General features: G+C 36.1%; 2 pseudogenes; one reads left to right on the top strand and one right to left on the bottom strand.

Annotated features, from left to right (window-relative positions):
• LOC102473968 (phosphatidylethanolamine-binding protein 1 pseudogene) overlaps window positions 1-11,525 on the top strand; it is an 18,551-nt pseudogene extending 7,026 nt beyond the window's left edge.
• On the bottom strand, window positions 2,959-3,039 carry LOC114005957 (uncharacterized; annotated as a pseudogene).
• Window positions 11,526-16,555: the final 5,030 nt, after the last annotated feature.

Genomic DNA, 16,555 nt, shown 5'->3' with positions numbered 1-16,555 from the left:
CCCAACTGGATTGGTCTGAGAAGTATTTCATGATGGGTAAAGTCTTTTTACAAGCAAAATGAGAAATAGTGATTGACTGTTTTAAAAAATAATTAGAATAATAATAATAATTGGGAAAATCATAGAAAAGATATTGAATGTTGAAGTGGGGAGATTAATGTCTCTGTATTGACTGACGTGCATGGCATTGCCTTTTGAAAAAGCAATGTAATACACTAAAGTTATATGTAATCCAATGTAATATAAAGAAGATTATGATGATAATAAAAATAAAAATAAAATAAACAAACAAAAAGTACTGAACTAGCTAGTGGGTTGTTGGAAAAGTCATGATGCATTTTTGCATGGCAAAACATAGAAAAATACATCATGACTTTCCCGATAACACATTATACTCTATTGCTTCCAGAAGGGTAACTACTTAAGGTGACAGTTTTACTTTTGCTTTGGTGTTTCTTTTAAAGAAACTGAACTTTTTGTAACAGCTAATATATATATAATAGATACAAATATAATTAATATGTTTAGCAGGGCTAAGAAGTCCAAAGTCCACTTACTCAGCTACTCCACTCATCCTCCATAGCAGTTCCCGTAGCACCACCTCAGACACTGGGACTGATACTCAGTTTACAGTTTAGTACTTTGAGATTTATGAGTTATCCTTTCTGAGGACACTAGTGGACAGTTTATTGAGGGTGATCTCAGCATCCAAATGGAGGCTCAACTAATGGTACTGGAAACAGAGGAGGCACCAAAAAGAGAATATATCAAGTTATAAACAGCCACATACCTGTTTACTCAGAATTTGTTCTATTTTGAAGCTTTTCAGAGTTTACCTGGTTTTTCTCCCTTTGTCTCTACCATTGGCTTGACCCTTTGCTCCTCCCAGACTCTCAGCTAAGTGCTGCCCCAGAGCCCTAGAAACCAAGGATTATGCCCTTATGCCTTTCTTGGGGGGACGCTTATAAAGCATCTGGTCCATAGTTTTAAAAATCTTCCCTGTGGAACCTGGAACTCCTCCAGACCTTTCAGTCACTGGGTGGAATGAAGATAGAGAGAGCAGAGGAGGTTAGCAGGAGCAAGTGACTTAGCCAACACAGAAGCAGAGTGCCTAAGAGCCTAAGGAGTTGAGAGTCCCAACTATTGATTTTTGTTGCTGATAAAGGCCATCCTGATATGAATATTCTGAGTCTTCTTTTAACTGTGAACTGACTAATGCTGTGTTTCTTAACCTCTGATGTGGGCTGTTGAATGTTTCCCACTGTTTGCCTGATTCTGGTCATCTCCCTTCTAGAGTCAGCAGAGCCTTTTTTCCCTGCGTCACAAGAAATTCTGGAAACAGACACTAGATAATTATTTTAAAATGCTGAAATTTCATCCTAGGATTGTTACTGATCATGCACTAGTGTCTTTCATTCAGCTCTCTGCTCAAATGTCACCTCCTCAGAGAAGTCTTCCCTGATCATTCCCTGATAAAAGAAGCACTTTTACACCATGCTTTGTTTTCTTCATAGCTCTTATTACTGCCTGGCTCTAAATGATTTATTGTTTTTCTCTTTACTAAAATGTAAGCTCCAGCTCAATGTTGTTTTCTGCAGAACCTAAACCATTTCCTGGGACATAATGGATTTTCAATAAATAGTTGTTCGATGAATGAATGGTGAATGAATTAGTAAACCAAATCCATCAGATTTGTGAAGCTTCTTTTTTCACTGGAAGGCATGCAATATGAGTTTGTGCATCCCTTGGAACATGATAGTGTCTCGACAATTAACTGAATGAAAGAGAGAGATAGCTATGGGAAGAACGGTTTGGCTTAGGCTAATGATTTTTGCTATTCATGTGGATATTGTGGACATTCTCACCCAAGGAGACTAGAATATCAAAATCAGAATTATTTTAAAAGCACTAAAGTGCTTTTAATATTACAAATAAGGGGTTCAAATTTAAAACCTATTTACAAATTTAAAAAATTGTAATGGGAAAATGTGAAAATGATCATTTATATGATACAAAATACAAGAAATGACATGAGCCATTTGTTATCAAAAGATCGGCATGGATCATAATGTTACAGCAGTCCCTATAGGCACCTCTTACTTGATAATTCTGTGATTCCGAGCCTGCACACATACCATGTCATGTGATCCAGCTGTACAACATCTCTCTCCTAAGGTGTGCCTTTCACGAAAAAAAAAAAAAAATGCTACTCAAAGTGTTTTCCTCATCATAAAAAAAAAAAAAATCATGGAAATTACCAAACCACAACTAAGCTGCGGTCAAAGCAGTCTTGAATGAAAATTAACAAGAAGAGGGTGCCTTGAAACAAAGGCAAATTTTCCTTCTCCTTTTCTTCCTCATGCTGATCACATCCCTTTATTCAAGACAATGGCACCTATCCAGTCAGCGTTTAATTTATGCAAATCCACAGCAGCTCATAGGTGGAACTGACACAGCAAGGGGCCTGCAGAAGGCAGACCTTGATGTTCTAATTGAGATTCTGTCCCAGATGGCTGTGAAGATTGTAAAGTACCTCATATATAATCTGGGCTGTATCCATTAATGTCCAAACCCACTGCCAATTGAGACAATCAGACACTGGAGGCTTCAGCTTCTTTAAATGACTCTTTAAAAAAAAAATCACACAAATATCACTTACTTATTGGAAAAAATGAGTAGAATGTAAATAAGCTACATCATAAAAATGACCCCAAACTCAAAAACAGATATTACAGACCTTTCTTCAAGCATATATAAACACATATTTTTCAAAACTAGAAATTATAATGTACTTTTTTTCCACTTAGCAACGTATTATAAAGACTCTTCCTTGTCAAGACACATGGATCTACATTATCAACAGAAGTTTTCCAGTTTTTCACATAGTCACAGTGAACATACTTGTAATCTAATATGTAATAATTTATTTAGGATAATTACTTTTTTTTTAAGAGAAGAAAAAATATGGAATGCTTCACGAATTTGCTAATCTTCTCTGTATCGTTCCAATTTTAGTATATGTGCTGCCGAAGCGAGCACTAGGATAATTATTTGAAAGGGAGATTGTGAAGTGAGAGTATGTAGATTTTAGCATTTATGAAATTACCTCCTTTTCCCTGGCAATATTTGGTATTAACATACAATAGTAGTAATCATTATTGTTGCTACTCTGACATGAGCAGCAAATATTTGTTCAGGTCTTACTGTATGCCAGATATCATTCTAAGCATTTCATATGTATTACTCCATTTAATCCTCACCATCATTCTGTATGATAGTTACTAGAATGCCTTTTTTGTTTTAAGGTTTTTTTCCAATAGGGCATGTGCTCTAAGGGGAGAGAGAAAAAAGAGGGAAAGTGAGAAATCACCCACCAAGGGGGTTGGTCACACCACAATTCCTTCTCCTCCATTCTCCTCCTGGTATTTTGGGCATGCACACACATGTGCCCAACACATTAAAACCTCCAGGTCGGGGATTCAAACAATCGTCGTCCACATGGGAGTAAAGTGTCTTAACCACTGTGCCATCAGCTGGTCCCTATGATGCCAATTTTAAAAATGAGGAAACCAGCCAGTGGTGTTGTGTTTAAGGCAGCTAGATCCCACATGGCCAATTCTGTGGTTCAAGTGCCAGACCCAGCAGCTTGAAAAACACACCAGGTGCTAGTGCATTCATGTGTGTGCCCAAAATCCCAAGAGGAGGTTAAAGAAGAGACTGCAGCATGGCCATCCCCCCCCAGGGGGTAATTTCTCAATTTCCTTCTCTTTCTGCCACTCAATCTATCTGTCTCTCTCTGTAGGGAACAACTGCCCTATAGTAAAAACTATAAATAAATAAATAAATAAATAAATAATAAATCTGAAGAAACCAAAGTAGATGTTTAAATAACTTGACTAAAGTTACACAATGCTATAGTTTGAATATTCCTTTTCTCCCCAGTTCATGTGACAAGATTTGTGATGGATTGTGATGGGATTACAAGGTAAAGACCATCTTCATCTTGGATCTTATAATCCAACACTGAAGACAGTGTTGGAAGTTAGGACCTTTGGGAGGAGACTAGGATTAAGTTATCAGAGAGGGGCCCCCATGATTGCTACCTAGTGAGTTTATGAGGACAGGGGAGGAGATAGAAATATGGACACAGATGCATGTGTTCCTGCCCTCAGTCATGTTATAACATAGTCAAAAGGCTCTCATCATATGCAGTCTCTGGATCTTGGGCCTCCAAACCATGCACAGAAGAAATTTCTATTCTTATAAATTATGCAGATCGAGATGTTTTCTATTTTTAACAACAGAAGACACTAGAACACAGCTAGAAAGTGATAATGTCCAGAATAGAACTCAGAGACATTAGTTTATAATCTTAGCCACCACACCACATTTGTCAATTTGATAGACCAAACAATCTTAAACTTTAAGTGATAACCCACAGCCTGAATTTCAGGTATTTCTGAAAGTTTTCCAAGTTTGTCCTGTCCTATCCACCTTCATCTTTTGTTTGAAAGCAAGCATCTTATCCAAGGAGTCTACTACTGGATTCTTAGCAGATCAAATGTAAAACTTTTAATTTTTAAAAAACAAAGACACAATTGATAACCATCCTAAAAGAAAGCTAGTGCTTCTGCTCTGGTACCAGTACCAACTGCTGCTGACTAGCTAGTAGAAATGCATTCTTGTCTGGACTTTTTTTTTGTTTTGCTTTAATTTACCAAAAGTTTCCCATGGCACCAAATCTCATCTGAACCTGTCAGCTAAGTTTGCACCCACTTTTTTTTTTTATTAATGTTGCCACAGGGTACCTATGTTTTCCAGAGAGACACAAAAGAGAGAGAGAGAGGGAAAGTACCCTCCCTATAGGGAGTGGTCACACCCAAATCTCTTCTCTCCATCACTGTCTCTTTTTGGGATTTGGTCATGTGTGCATAAAAATGTGCCCAGTGTGTTTCTCAAACCACAGGTTCTAGGACTTGAACTGCAGAATCAGTCATGTAAGATCCAGTTGCTTTAGCCACTAGGCCATGAAGCTGGCCCTGGGTTCAACTGCAAGTATTTGCTAACAGTTGTCATTGAAAGATCACTAGTGAGGTGATTCTATTTTCTATAGCTTTTACTTTTAAGGATGGTGACTACTTAGAGGTCCTATTTTCTCTTCTTTTACCGCAGAAGCAGCTTGAACTTCAGCTCTGCTCAGAAGAGCAGAACTAAATGTGTTTGACCTAGAATTGCATCTCAGTTTCACAAATATAAGGACACTTCCAAAGGATATGGAAATAAAGTACAAGCTTATTTGGGTGCAGAAATATTTTGAAATCCATTCATAGTCTTTTCATAATATGCATTTTCCTTTTTTAATTTTTTTTCCTTTTTTTCCCTTTTAATTGCCAGAGGATGCATTCACCAGCCAGACAGAAAGAGAGAAAGAAAGGGAGAGGAAAAATGCCTTCAATAGAGTGTGGTCAACACCACAATCTCATCCTATCAGAATCTGGGGAATATACATGCATGTACCTAGTGTGTTTTTCAAGCTGCCAGGCTAAGATTCAAATCACAGTGGGTCAGCTTTCTTTAACCACTAGATTACAGGGCCTGTACCATGAATGCATTTTTCATAAACATTTTTAAAGCTGATTTTCTTAATGATAAAATCAAATGCTTGAGAAAGAGGGGGGAAAAATAGAGAGAAAGGAGCACACTCAACAGGGTCTCATCATGCCATCTCCTTTCCCAGTACTCCAACTCGTCAGGATATTAAGAACTACACATGCACTGGGCATATTTTCAGGCCAACTTGGGAACTCAAGGGTCTACCCTGTGGCCTCTAGCACTGGACACAATGGACTGGGTCAATAGACCAGACCTTTAAACTTTTTGAAAAAATAGCTTATTTACTTCATTTATAAGATATGAATGATAAAGTGGCATTTGGACAATTTATTTATTCTCTCTGTGGCTCAGTTTCCTCATCTGAAATATTAGGTACCTTTTTCAGACGATTTTTATAAAGATTCAGTAAGTTACTTCATGTAAAATACTTATAAAAATGCCTAACATAGTAACTGTTGACTATTAATATTGTACTTGTTATTATCATTAAAGCATTGCAAGGCTTACTTTAAAAAGACATAAAATGTTGGTGAGCATATATAGAAACTAGAACCTTCATGCCTTGCTGCTGGGTATGTAAAATGGTGCAGCCACTGTGGAAAAAGTTTGTTGGTTCCACAGTCAGTGAAACAGAATTACCACAGGGATAGGGCTCAGAAATTCCACTCCTTGGTGTATACCCAAAGGAACTGAAAATGGGTTTTCAAACAAAAATTTGTACACAAAATCTGCACACAATAGCTATATTCACAATAGGTAGAAAACTCTCAAATGCCCCCAACTGGTAAATGGATAAATAAAATGTGCCAAATCCATACAATGAATGGTTTTGGGCTATAAAAAAAGAGTGAAGTACTGATATATGCTACAAAGTGACAATACCTTGAAAACATTATAATAAGTTAAAGAATCCAGTCACAGAGAATCATATGCTACATAATTCCATTTATGTGAAATATCCGGAAACAGGCAAATCCATAGAAACAGAAAGTGGATTAGTGGTTTCCTGGGTCTGGAGCAGGGAAGAAAGAAGAGCCAGAATGGGAATGACTGCTAATGTTTATGTGGTTTCTTTTGAGGGTGATGAAAATTTTCTAAAATTAGATTGTGGGATGGTTGTACTACTTTGTGAATAAACTAAAAATAAAGTCCATGGATTACAAATGGGTGAATTTTATGGTACATGTCTTACATCTCAATAAAGTTGTTGTTGTTTAAAGTTTATATACATGGGGAAGGATTAAGTTCCTCCATTCCACTTTGCCAGCAATTTTGGTCAAATGTGATGGGGTCTTTTTGTGGTCCTAACAAGATGATGACCAAATCAAAGATGGGTCCTTCTCCTGAGTGGTATTAACTAAATCACACCAGGGCCCCCTAGAATCTTTATAATCAAATCCTCTGTCTTGAGTCTTACTGGAGCCATGAGGATGCTCATTGTACTGTGGCTTACTATGTTCAGGATAATTTCATGCAGTTAATGACCCATGATTGAAAGCAAGAACAATGTCTGTCTTAGTTTTCATTGTATCCATGTGCCTGTCTGGCATGTGAGAGGTGCTCAATAAATACATGATAAATTAATAAACTGGTGAATGAATATATAGGCTGCACAAATTATAGCTACTGTAACCACAAGGTCTTGGATTTGAATCTTGTCTCCATTGATTATTCGATATGCAACATTCAATAAATTGTTTAAGTTCTTTCAAACTTGATTTCTTATAAAATGGGGAAAATAGCACCTCCTTTATAGGCAGGTTTTTGTTTGACTTTTTTTTATCTTTTGTCTTTTCTTCTTCTTTTTTCTTTTTTTTTTTCTTTTTTTTTTTCTTTCTTTCTTTCTTTCTTCTTTTTTTGATAGGATCTCACTATGACATAATTTTTCTGCTTCATCCTCCTGAGTAGCAAGGATAATAGGTGTTTACTACCGCTGTTGGTAATAGTTTTAACTGAGATAATACATCCTATGTGATAACTCAATAAATTAGCCTTCTTCCCTTTTCTTCCACCAATTTGAAAAGCCCTGGAATGCTGTAGAGTTCACTGCTGATAAATAGCCTCGATAGCAATAAATATGAACATTGACACTTTCTTAAGCATAAACTTAATGTCATGTGATCTCTGTCGTCAATTGTGGTCTTTTGTCTTTTCTTCTTCTTTCTTCTTTCTTTCTTTCTTTCTTTCTTTCTTTCTTTCTTTCTTTCTTCTTTTTTTGATAGGATCTCACTATGACATAATTTTTCTGCTTCATCCTCCTGAGTAGCAAGGATAATAGGTGTTTACTACCGCTGTTGGTAATAGTTTTAACTGAGATAATACATCCTATGTGATAACTCAATAAATTAGCCTTCTTCCCTTTTCTTCCACCAATTTGAAAAGCCCTGGAAAGCTGTAGAGTTCACTGCTGATAAATAGCCTCGATAGCAATAAATATGAACATTGACACTTTCTTAAGCATAAACTTAATGTCATGTGATCTCTGTCGTCAATTGTGGAAGCTGGCAGTGAAATTTGAGCCTCTAAAATGCCAGAATTGGGAGGGCTCTTAGTAAGAGATCATCTAGTCCAAGCACTGTTCTTTATAGAGAATTCTCAAATGCCACAACATTAGTGAGCCAAATGAAGAATCTGGCTTAATAGAAATGAGTGAGCAAAGAAATAGCTGGCAAGGTGGATGGCACACATCTGGGGGACCATGAGTGAGGAATTTCAGGAGTGATTCATTGTCTTCATCCCTGAAAAAGTCCCCTATATCTGACAACTTAATCACCATGTGTGTATTTATCCAGGGTGAGGCAAAGGTCAGTGTACAAGAGAGAACCACTAGATGAACAGGTGTTGATCTTCAACCTTCTAAATATATTAGTCAAAGCAGAACGTCTGGAGCAGGAAAAAAACAGTCAGCATATCTATACAAGGGCCTGCTTACATTTCAATGTTAGGGACCAAATTTTAGTTTCTTCATTAAATTTTGGGTCTCATTTTTCACGAGAAAGAGCTATCTGAATTTAGTTCCCTGGTACCCAGTGAAAAGGGTCTATATAACAAAAATAGACAAATAATGTGTTCATCTATTATGGTCCTAAATTGAGAACCAGTCTGTTAGCTAATGAAGAAAATGCTTGCCTCATCTGGAAAGTAAAGGGTAATTAATTTGCTAACTTACTTTAGCAAAGCTGATAACTTCAAGTGTGAGAGATATTTCTGTTTTCAATTATATGGATAAAGTGTATATCACAGATTCAATCTCTTTATAAAATATACTGAAGCATCAAGAGTGATATTGGAAACCTATGATGAAAAACAACACTGGGAAGCAGTAGAGTCTAGTGATGAAGAACAAGATCAAAGTCAAGGCTAATGTAATCTCACATCCTATCAACACACACATACACGTGCACATATATGCATACACACATCACAAACTTACGAATTCCAGATACACAGAAACGCTTAATATTTAAAATATTAAATGTATAGTTAAGCTTGAAATCAAGAAAGGAAATTTCCAGGTGCCAAAAGCAAATAAAATATTACAGATGGTAATTTGAATTTGAAGACTTGTGGCTCAAAGAGATACGTAGACTATACATAGTATCTTAGGACCTGTAATTTTAATATTTAAAGAGGATAGGAGTTAGGGTTGCTTGGTCTATGGACGGCAGAGTTAGAACTGGTAACCTAAGAAAGGGGAGAAATAGAAAGTGTATCTCCTTTGAAAAAAAATCTAATCTCTGGCCTGAGGACAGCAATTATGTGACCCCTTATCCACATCATAGAAGGAAACAAAGTCAACCAAAAAAAAGTCTTATATGATATAGCATGGAATGAGAAGAAAAGAAGCAAAGAAAAACAAGGTAACAAAACACACACACACACACACACACACACACACACACACACACACAAAATAGCCTATCAATGAGACATATCACTTAACGATTAGAAAATAGTCACGGGGGAACCAGCAGTTAGTGTAATGGCTATGTCGCTGGACTCCCATGTAGTCGACCGCGGTTCGCATCTCGGACCCGGTGGCTTAGAACTCACGCCAGGCGCGTGTGCGTGCGTGCCCAAGATCCCGAGAGGAGAATGGAGAAGAAGGGATTGCGGCGTGACCATCCCCCCTGGGGGGTGATTTCTCGCTTTCTGTCTCTCTGTCTCTCTCTGTCTGTCTGGCGAGCGCACGCACCCTATAGCAAAAACCTCTCAAAAAAAAAAAAAGTCACCTACTAAGAAAAAAATGTAATGTGTATGCATTTAAAAGTATAACTTCAAGATGTTGAAAGTGAAAATTAACAGAATGAAAATGAAAAATTACCAAACCTATAAGCATAGTTTGAATTTTTAGCACACTTCCTTCAATAACTAATAGATAAAACAGACCAAGGTTAGTAGGGATAGAGAAGATTTGAATAAAACAATAAATTGAGACAATAGACATATAAAAGATACTGGTTAATTCTAAAAGGCTACATACATACTGTGTGATTTCAATTATATCATATTCTGAAAAATTAAAAACTATGGAAGCAGTAAAAATATCAATGGTTGCTAGAGGCTTGGGCTAGAGGCTTGGGGGGAAGGGAGAGACAAATAGGTGAGACATGGTATATTTTTAGGATAGTGAAACTGTTCTGTATGATACTATAGTTGTGAATACATGTCATTATACATTTGTCAAAACCCTCAGAATCTGCTGCAACACCAAGAATGAACACTAATGTGAACTATGGACTTGGGGTGATGATGTGTTAATGTAGGTAGGTTCATCAATTGTAATATAATAAATGTACTACTGTGGTGTGAGATGTTGATAGTACGGGAGGCTGTACATGTGTAGGGTAAGAAGTATATCAAAACTCTCTGTACTTTCCACTGTATTTTGCCATGAATCTAAAACAGCTCTCAAAAAACTAAAATCTATATTTCAAAAGAATGTACGCTGCATTCACCGACTGATAAATGCTCCTTTCAAGTACACTTGGAAAATTTGGAAAAATTAAATGCATTTTAGGCCACAAAAATATGCAAAAAATCAAAAGATATGAATATCACACAGCATTTTTCAACCATAATGCAATAAAAAGAATCAATAAGAAAAAATAATCCAGAAGCTACTACAAATATGCACCTCTAGATATACAATATATATGTTAGAGAATACATCTCAGTTTAAATAATAAACCATTTAGAACTCATTGATAGAAGTACTACCTGTCAGAAGTTACGGGACCAGCTTTATGGCCTGGTGGTTAGGGCAGCCAGATCCCACATGGGTGATCCCATAGTTCAATTCCCAGGCCCTGCATATTTGGAAACACTCCAGGATCTTGTATACGTGTGCACAAAATCCCAAAAGGAAGGAAAGTTGTAGGAGAGGGAATTATAACATGACAGTTCCCTATGAAGCATGTTTTTTCCTCTCCTCCCTGTATCTCTTTGTCTCTTGCAAGTGCACGTTCTCTCTAGGAAAAAAAAAGCATGGCATATAGCTAATTAATGGTAGGCTACAGATAGGTTGTACTAACTCATGGGGGGCTGGCTTTTAGATATTCAGGAATTTTTGGCAGCCATTTGTTAAATGGATTGAAATCAACCATAGTGGGAACATTCATTATATAGGAATATGCAAATGCTACTAATCTGGCCGCCTTTTTTCTTTTTCCCCTTTCTTTGTTCTTTTTTATCTTCAGAGAATGTTTTCCAGCACACCACTGGATAAAGTGATGATTAGAATGAAATATAAAGGTATAAATGTATTAACTAAGAAACAAGAAAGAGTGAAAATTAATAAGCTTATGATTGAACTTAAGAAGATAGAACAATTAGAGAATAAAGCAGTGGTATGCTGGCAAATGCTCAACAACCAAATGTCTGAATGTAGTTCTACCATGAATGCTGTATGACTTTTTGTATATGTTAATGAGTAAACTGAAGTGAAACGATGATGACTTAATTTTTGAACCTCGCTCGTCAATGATGAGTGACTTATTTATTTCTGTTATTCAAAATGCAATAGCTATGGATACAACACAGTTTAAACTTTAATCTGTATTATTAATGCTTTCTTCATCACTTAATTAAGTTTAGAGAATTGCCAAAATAATCGATCAAACCTTAATTTAAGCATTTAATTATTTCTGTGAGTCTCTTTAAAGTTTTTTTTTTCTTTCATGAGAGAGAAAGAGCAAGAGAGAGAAAAACCATTAACAGGCCATGATCTGCCTCTAATCTCTAGCAGCGCAGATCATAAACATGCATGTGCATTCCTGTACGTTCAGAAAGGTCTCAGGACATGAACCCAGGAACTTTCTCCTATGTGGGTCCAGTTGCATCACCACTGTACCATTACCTGGTCCTATAGTTTAAATATTCTAGCCATAGCTGATTTTAAGCTGCCGACATGCCATCTCTGGAGAAATATGCACAGTAGCACACCATTACATAATAATTCCACCATTCAGATAAAATAGATGAAAATAACCTCACAGTAAAATGTTGTTAGATAAAGGAAGAATTAGTTTTAAATGCTTATTAACTATTTTTAGAATTATTTTTATTTAACTTTATTTATTTATTTATTTATAAATTTGATCAGAGAGGGATAGAGTGAGAGAGAGAGAGGGAAAGTGAGAAAGAAAGCCTCCAGGTCTGGGACTTGAACTGTGGTTGGCCATATGGGAATCCAGTGCCTTTAACCACCACACCACCTGCCAGCCCACTTATTAACTTTTTAAAATGTAATCTATTTAATTGTAATTTTATATCATTTTAATTTTTAATTATGGTTGTTTTTGATAACCATATTATACATTTCCTGAAAATGTAACAATTGGCTCACACTAGCAGATATGAACTGGTTTCAGCACATCACTGGTAAACTGAAAGAATATAGAAGAAAATAAATAATAGAAGTGAAAGCAAAAATTAAGAAAATAGAAAATAAACAAACTACAGAGATGATTAACAAAACTAAACATTACTAAATGCTAGTTCTTTAGAAAGTTAATATAATAAATATTTGGCAAGACAAAAGAAAAAGAGAAAATATATACATAAACAATATTAATAATGTAAAATAGGACAAATAGATACATATAGAACTTTTGATCATTAGAGAATGCTATGTATGATAATGATTCATGTTGATTAAAAGAAATAAATAAGTTACTAGAAAAATTTACTTCAACAAAATTGACTCAAGAACAAATAAAAATGTATGTCGCTGGACTCCCATGTAGTTGACCGCGGTTCACATCCCAGACCCGTTGGTTTAAAAAACTCACGCCGGGCGCGTGTGCATGCGTGCCCAAGATCCTGAGAGGAGAATGGAGGAGAAGAGATTGCGGCATGGCCATCCCCCCTGGGGGGTGATTTCTTGCTTCTGTCTCTCTGTCTCTGTCTGTCTGGTGAGTGCACATGCCCTATAGCAAAAAAAACTCTCAAAAAAAAAGAAGAAATAAAAATGTAAAAATACCAATGACCATTAATGAAATGAAATTTGTAATTGAAAATATTACTCCAAAAAAAGGATCTGCCCAGGCAGTTTTGTAGGTAGTTTCACCAAATCCTCAGAGAACAAATAATTTCATCTTTTATTAACTATTCTATGGAATAGAATAAGAAGAGAAGTTACCTATCTTGTTAAAAACAAAATAGAAAATAAAATTTCAACAAAATCAACGAGTTAAATCCATCAGTGTAAAATAAATATAAATTAATGTCAAACAAAATCCAAATAGTATTTTTGGTCCAATTTGGTGAATTGATTCTAAAATTTGTGTGGAATGATAAAGTTCTAAATATAACCAAGAAAATTCCAGAGTGCCAGTGAAGAGTTTGCCTACAAAAGTACATAAACTTTTATAAACAATAATATTTAAACAATATAGTGTTGGCACACAAATACTCAAATACATTAATAGGACAGAAAAGAAAGCCCAGTAATAGACTCACACACATATTGGAACTTCATGTATGATACCAATAGCTTACTAGATTGGTGAGAAAGGATAAACTGTACAGTAAATGGGATTTGGATTATTGGCTTTATACAAGAAAAAAATTAAGTAGGTCCCTATCTTCCACCCTACAGGAAAGTAAATACTAGATATATTAAAATCTAAATATTAAAATAAATTGTAAATAATTTAAAAGAATATATAGGTAAATATTGTTATAAATTCAAGATTTCTTAAAATACACACACACACACACACACACACACACACACACACACAACACATATCAAGGAAAGATTGACAGATTGGATAAATCAAAATTTAAAACCTCTCTATATATTTTTAAATTTTTTTATACACTCAATCATATTCTTTAGCTTACAAAGTGAACATTTCAATATGTGAACATTTCTCCCCAGTCCAGTTGATCAAATTATCTTCATCCAACAACACCACACCTCCTCATCCCATCAATGCTCTGCCTCTGTATCCCTCCTCTAAATGTCCTTCCTTAGGTCCCACTCCTCCACACACACAACATCTGGCATTCACACCCATCTATTGTGTTTGGGCAACCTTTAGTCAATCACTTTCAGTCATAGAGTGCAGACACTTGGTATATATTAAGTAGGGACATACAACGTCTCTCCTTCATAGACTGGCTTGGTTCACTCAGCAGTAAATCTTCCATATTCTTCCACTTTCTGTCAAAAGCCGGGGTTTTGTTGCTTTTTATGGCTGAATAGTATTCCATAGAGTATATGTGCCACAGTTTTTCAATCCATTCATCCCGTACGGGGGCATTAGGGTTGGTTCCATGTCTTAGCAATCATGAAAACTGCCGCAATAAACATTGACGTGCAAGCACTTTTCCAATGAAGAATTCCTCTGTAGATACCAAGGAGTGGGACTGCTGGATCATATGGTAGTTCTATTTGTAGATATTTGAGGAACCTCCAAATTGTTCTCCACAATGGCTGGACCAATTTACCAATTTACATTCCCACCAGCAGTGTAAAAGAGTTCCTGTTTCACCACACCTCTATATATTAATAGACAAAACAGCCAGAGAAAGGAACAACAGGGAGATCCTGCAATCCCAGAGATAGAAGGACCAACAGGCAGGCCCAAGCAAAGCTGCTCTGCTTGAGTTCATCAGCAAGGAGCCCTGCCCTGCCTGCTATGAGGGAGAAGGGGCCCTCCAGCCTTCAAAAACCAACAGCAGGTCCAGGCAGTCCCAGAGAAAGAAGGAGCAACAGGGAGTCCCTGTAATCCCAGAGATAGAAGGGAGGAGCTTCTGGTTCATGTGTATTAACACCATTCTGCCCTTCATACATCCAGGACCAACAGGCAAGCCCAAGCCAAGTTGCTCAGCATGAGCCCATCAGCAAGAACTCCCATCCAGCCTGCTGTGGAGGAGGAAGGGCCCTCCTGTCTGGTGGTGTGCAAGCACACCCCATGAATTGGTCTACCACTTTACTTTCTATCTGTCAGTGCAAACCATCCACATTTGGAGCAATTAGGTTTTTGTATACAAGAATCAAACACATGAAAATAGAAGACTCTGGAGGAATCTTTTCTCTTTAACTCCCTTGAGAGTAAAAGGAGAGAAACTCCCCTCTGAATACCTAATCCCTAAGATCTGACTGTAGATTCCACACTCCTACCAAAGTAGAGGAGGGAAATTGGCACAGATCTTATGCATATCATAGAGAAGTACATGAACACATAGCTACCAAAACATACATCAAAGAAGTAGGAAGAAGTGGTTTTACTACATCAGAATACTAAAAATAAAAGCAGAGTCCAAAGAAATAGGAGAAAATCAGGAAATACTTCCCCCTCAAAGGACATCACTCCTCACCAACTGTGTATAAAACACTAGAAATCCTGGAACTGTCAGAAAAAGAATTCAGAATATTCATTGTAACCATATTAAGTAATATGCAAAAGAAATCTGAGTCCTAATTGAAAGAGATAAGAAAATTCTTCCATGATATGATGGAGGAACTCCATAAGGAAATAAGACACACTGAAAGAGAAGCAAACAGAACCTCTGGAGATAAAGAAAAAGCTGTGAAAAGTCAAAACCTCCTTTGAAAGTATCAATAGCAGATTAGACCACACAGAAAAAAGAATCTCTGACCTTGAAGACAAAAATCTGTGATTTAGTCTAAGCAATGGAAAAGAATAGAAGACTAACCATTAAAAATGAGGACAATAAACCTCAAATCCTGGACACCATTAAACAGCCAAATATTCACATAATAGGTATTCCAGAAGACAAAAAGACAAGTTAAGGCATAGAGAATATTTTTTATAATATATTTACTGAAAACTTTCCAAATTTAGAGAGGCATGCAGACATCCAAATCCAGGAGATACAAAGGACACCAAATAGATATAAGATTTTCTAAAAAGCATACCATAGACAAATTGGTTAAAAAAAAAATCAGACAAAAAGAGAATTTTAAAAATGGCAAGAAATCCCAAGTTACAAACAAAGTTTACCCCATTAGACTAATATCAGATCTCTCAGGTGAAACAATACAGGCAAGGAAAGAATAGGAAGACATAATTAAAACTCTGAAAAGAAAGCCATTTTAGCCAAGAGTACTATAATCATCAAGATTATCCTTCGAATGGGAAAGAGAAATAAAATCATTCGCAGATAAACAAATGCTGAAAGAAGTCATCAAAACAAAATGAGCTCTTCAGGAAATACTTAAGGGACTACTATACTAGGAAAGCTAAAGAGAGACAAATAGAAGAAAAAACACAAAACAAGAAAAAAATACATTGATAATAACATTGAATGTCAAGACTACATGTAGATTCAATAATTTTACATACAAGCTGACTTAAATTTTATACAATCCACCTAATTATTAGATACAAAGTTGTCTCCCCAGGTTTCAATTTATGTATTTATTACAACCAGTAATCTTTTTTTTTTTTTTTTGGAGAGGTTTTTG

This window comes from Tupaia chinensis, unplaced genomic scaffold, assembly GCF_000334495.1.
Source record: "Tupaia chinensis unplaced genomic scaffold, TupChi_1.0 Scaffold144991_2, whole genome shotgun sequence".
Classification (NCBI taxonomy): Eukaryota; Metazoa; Chordata; class Mammalia; order Scandentia; family Tupaiidae; genus Tupaia; species Tupaia belangeri.
This window is presented reverse-complemented; position numbering and strand designations above follow the sequence as displayed.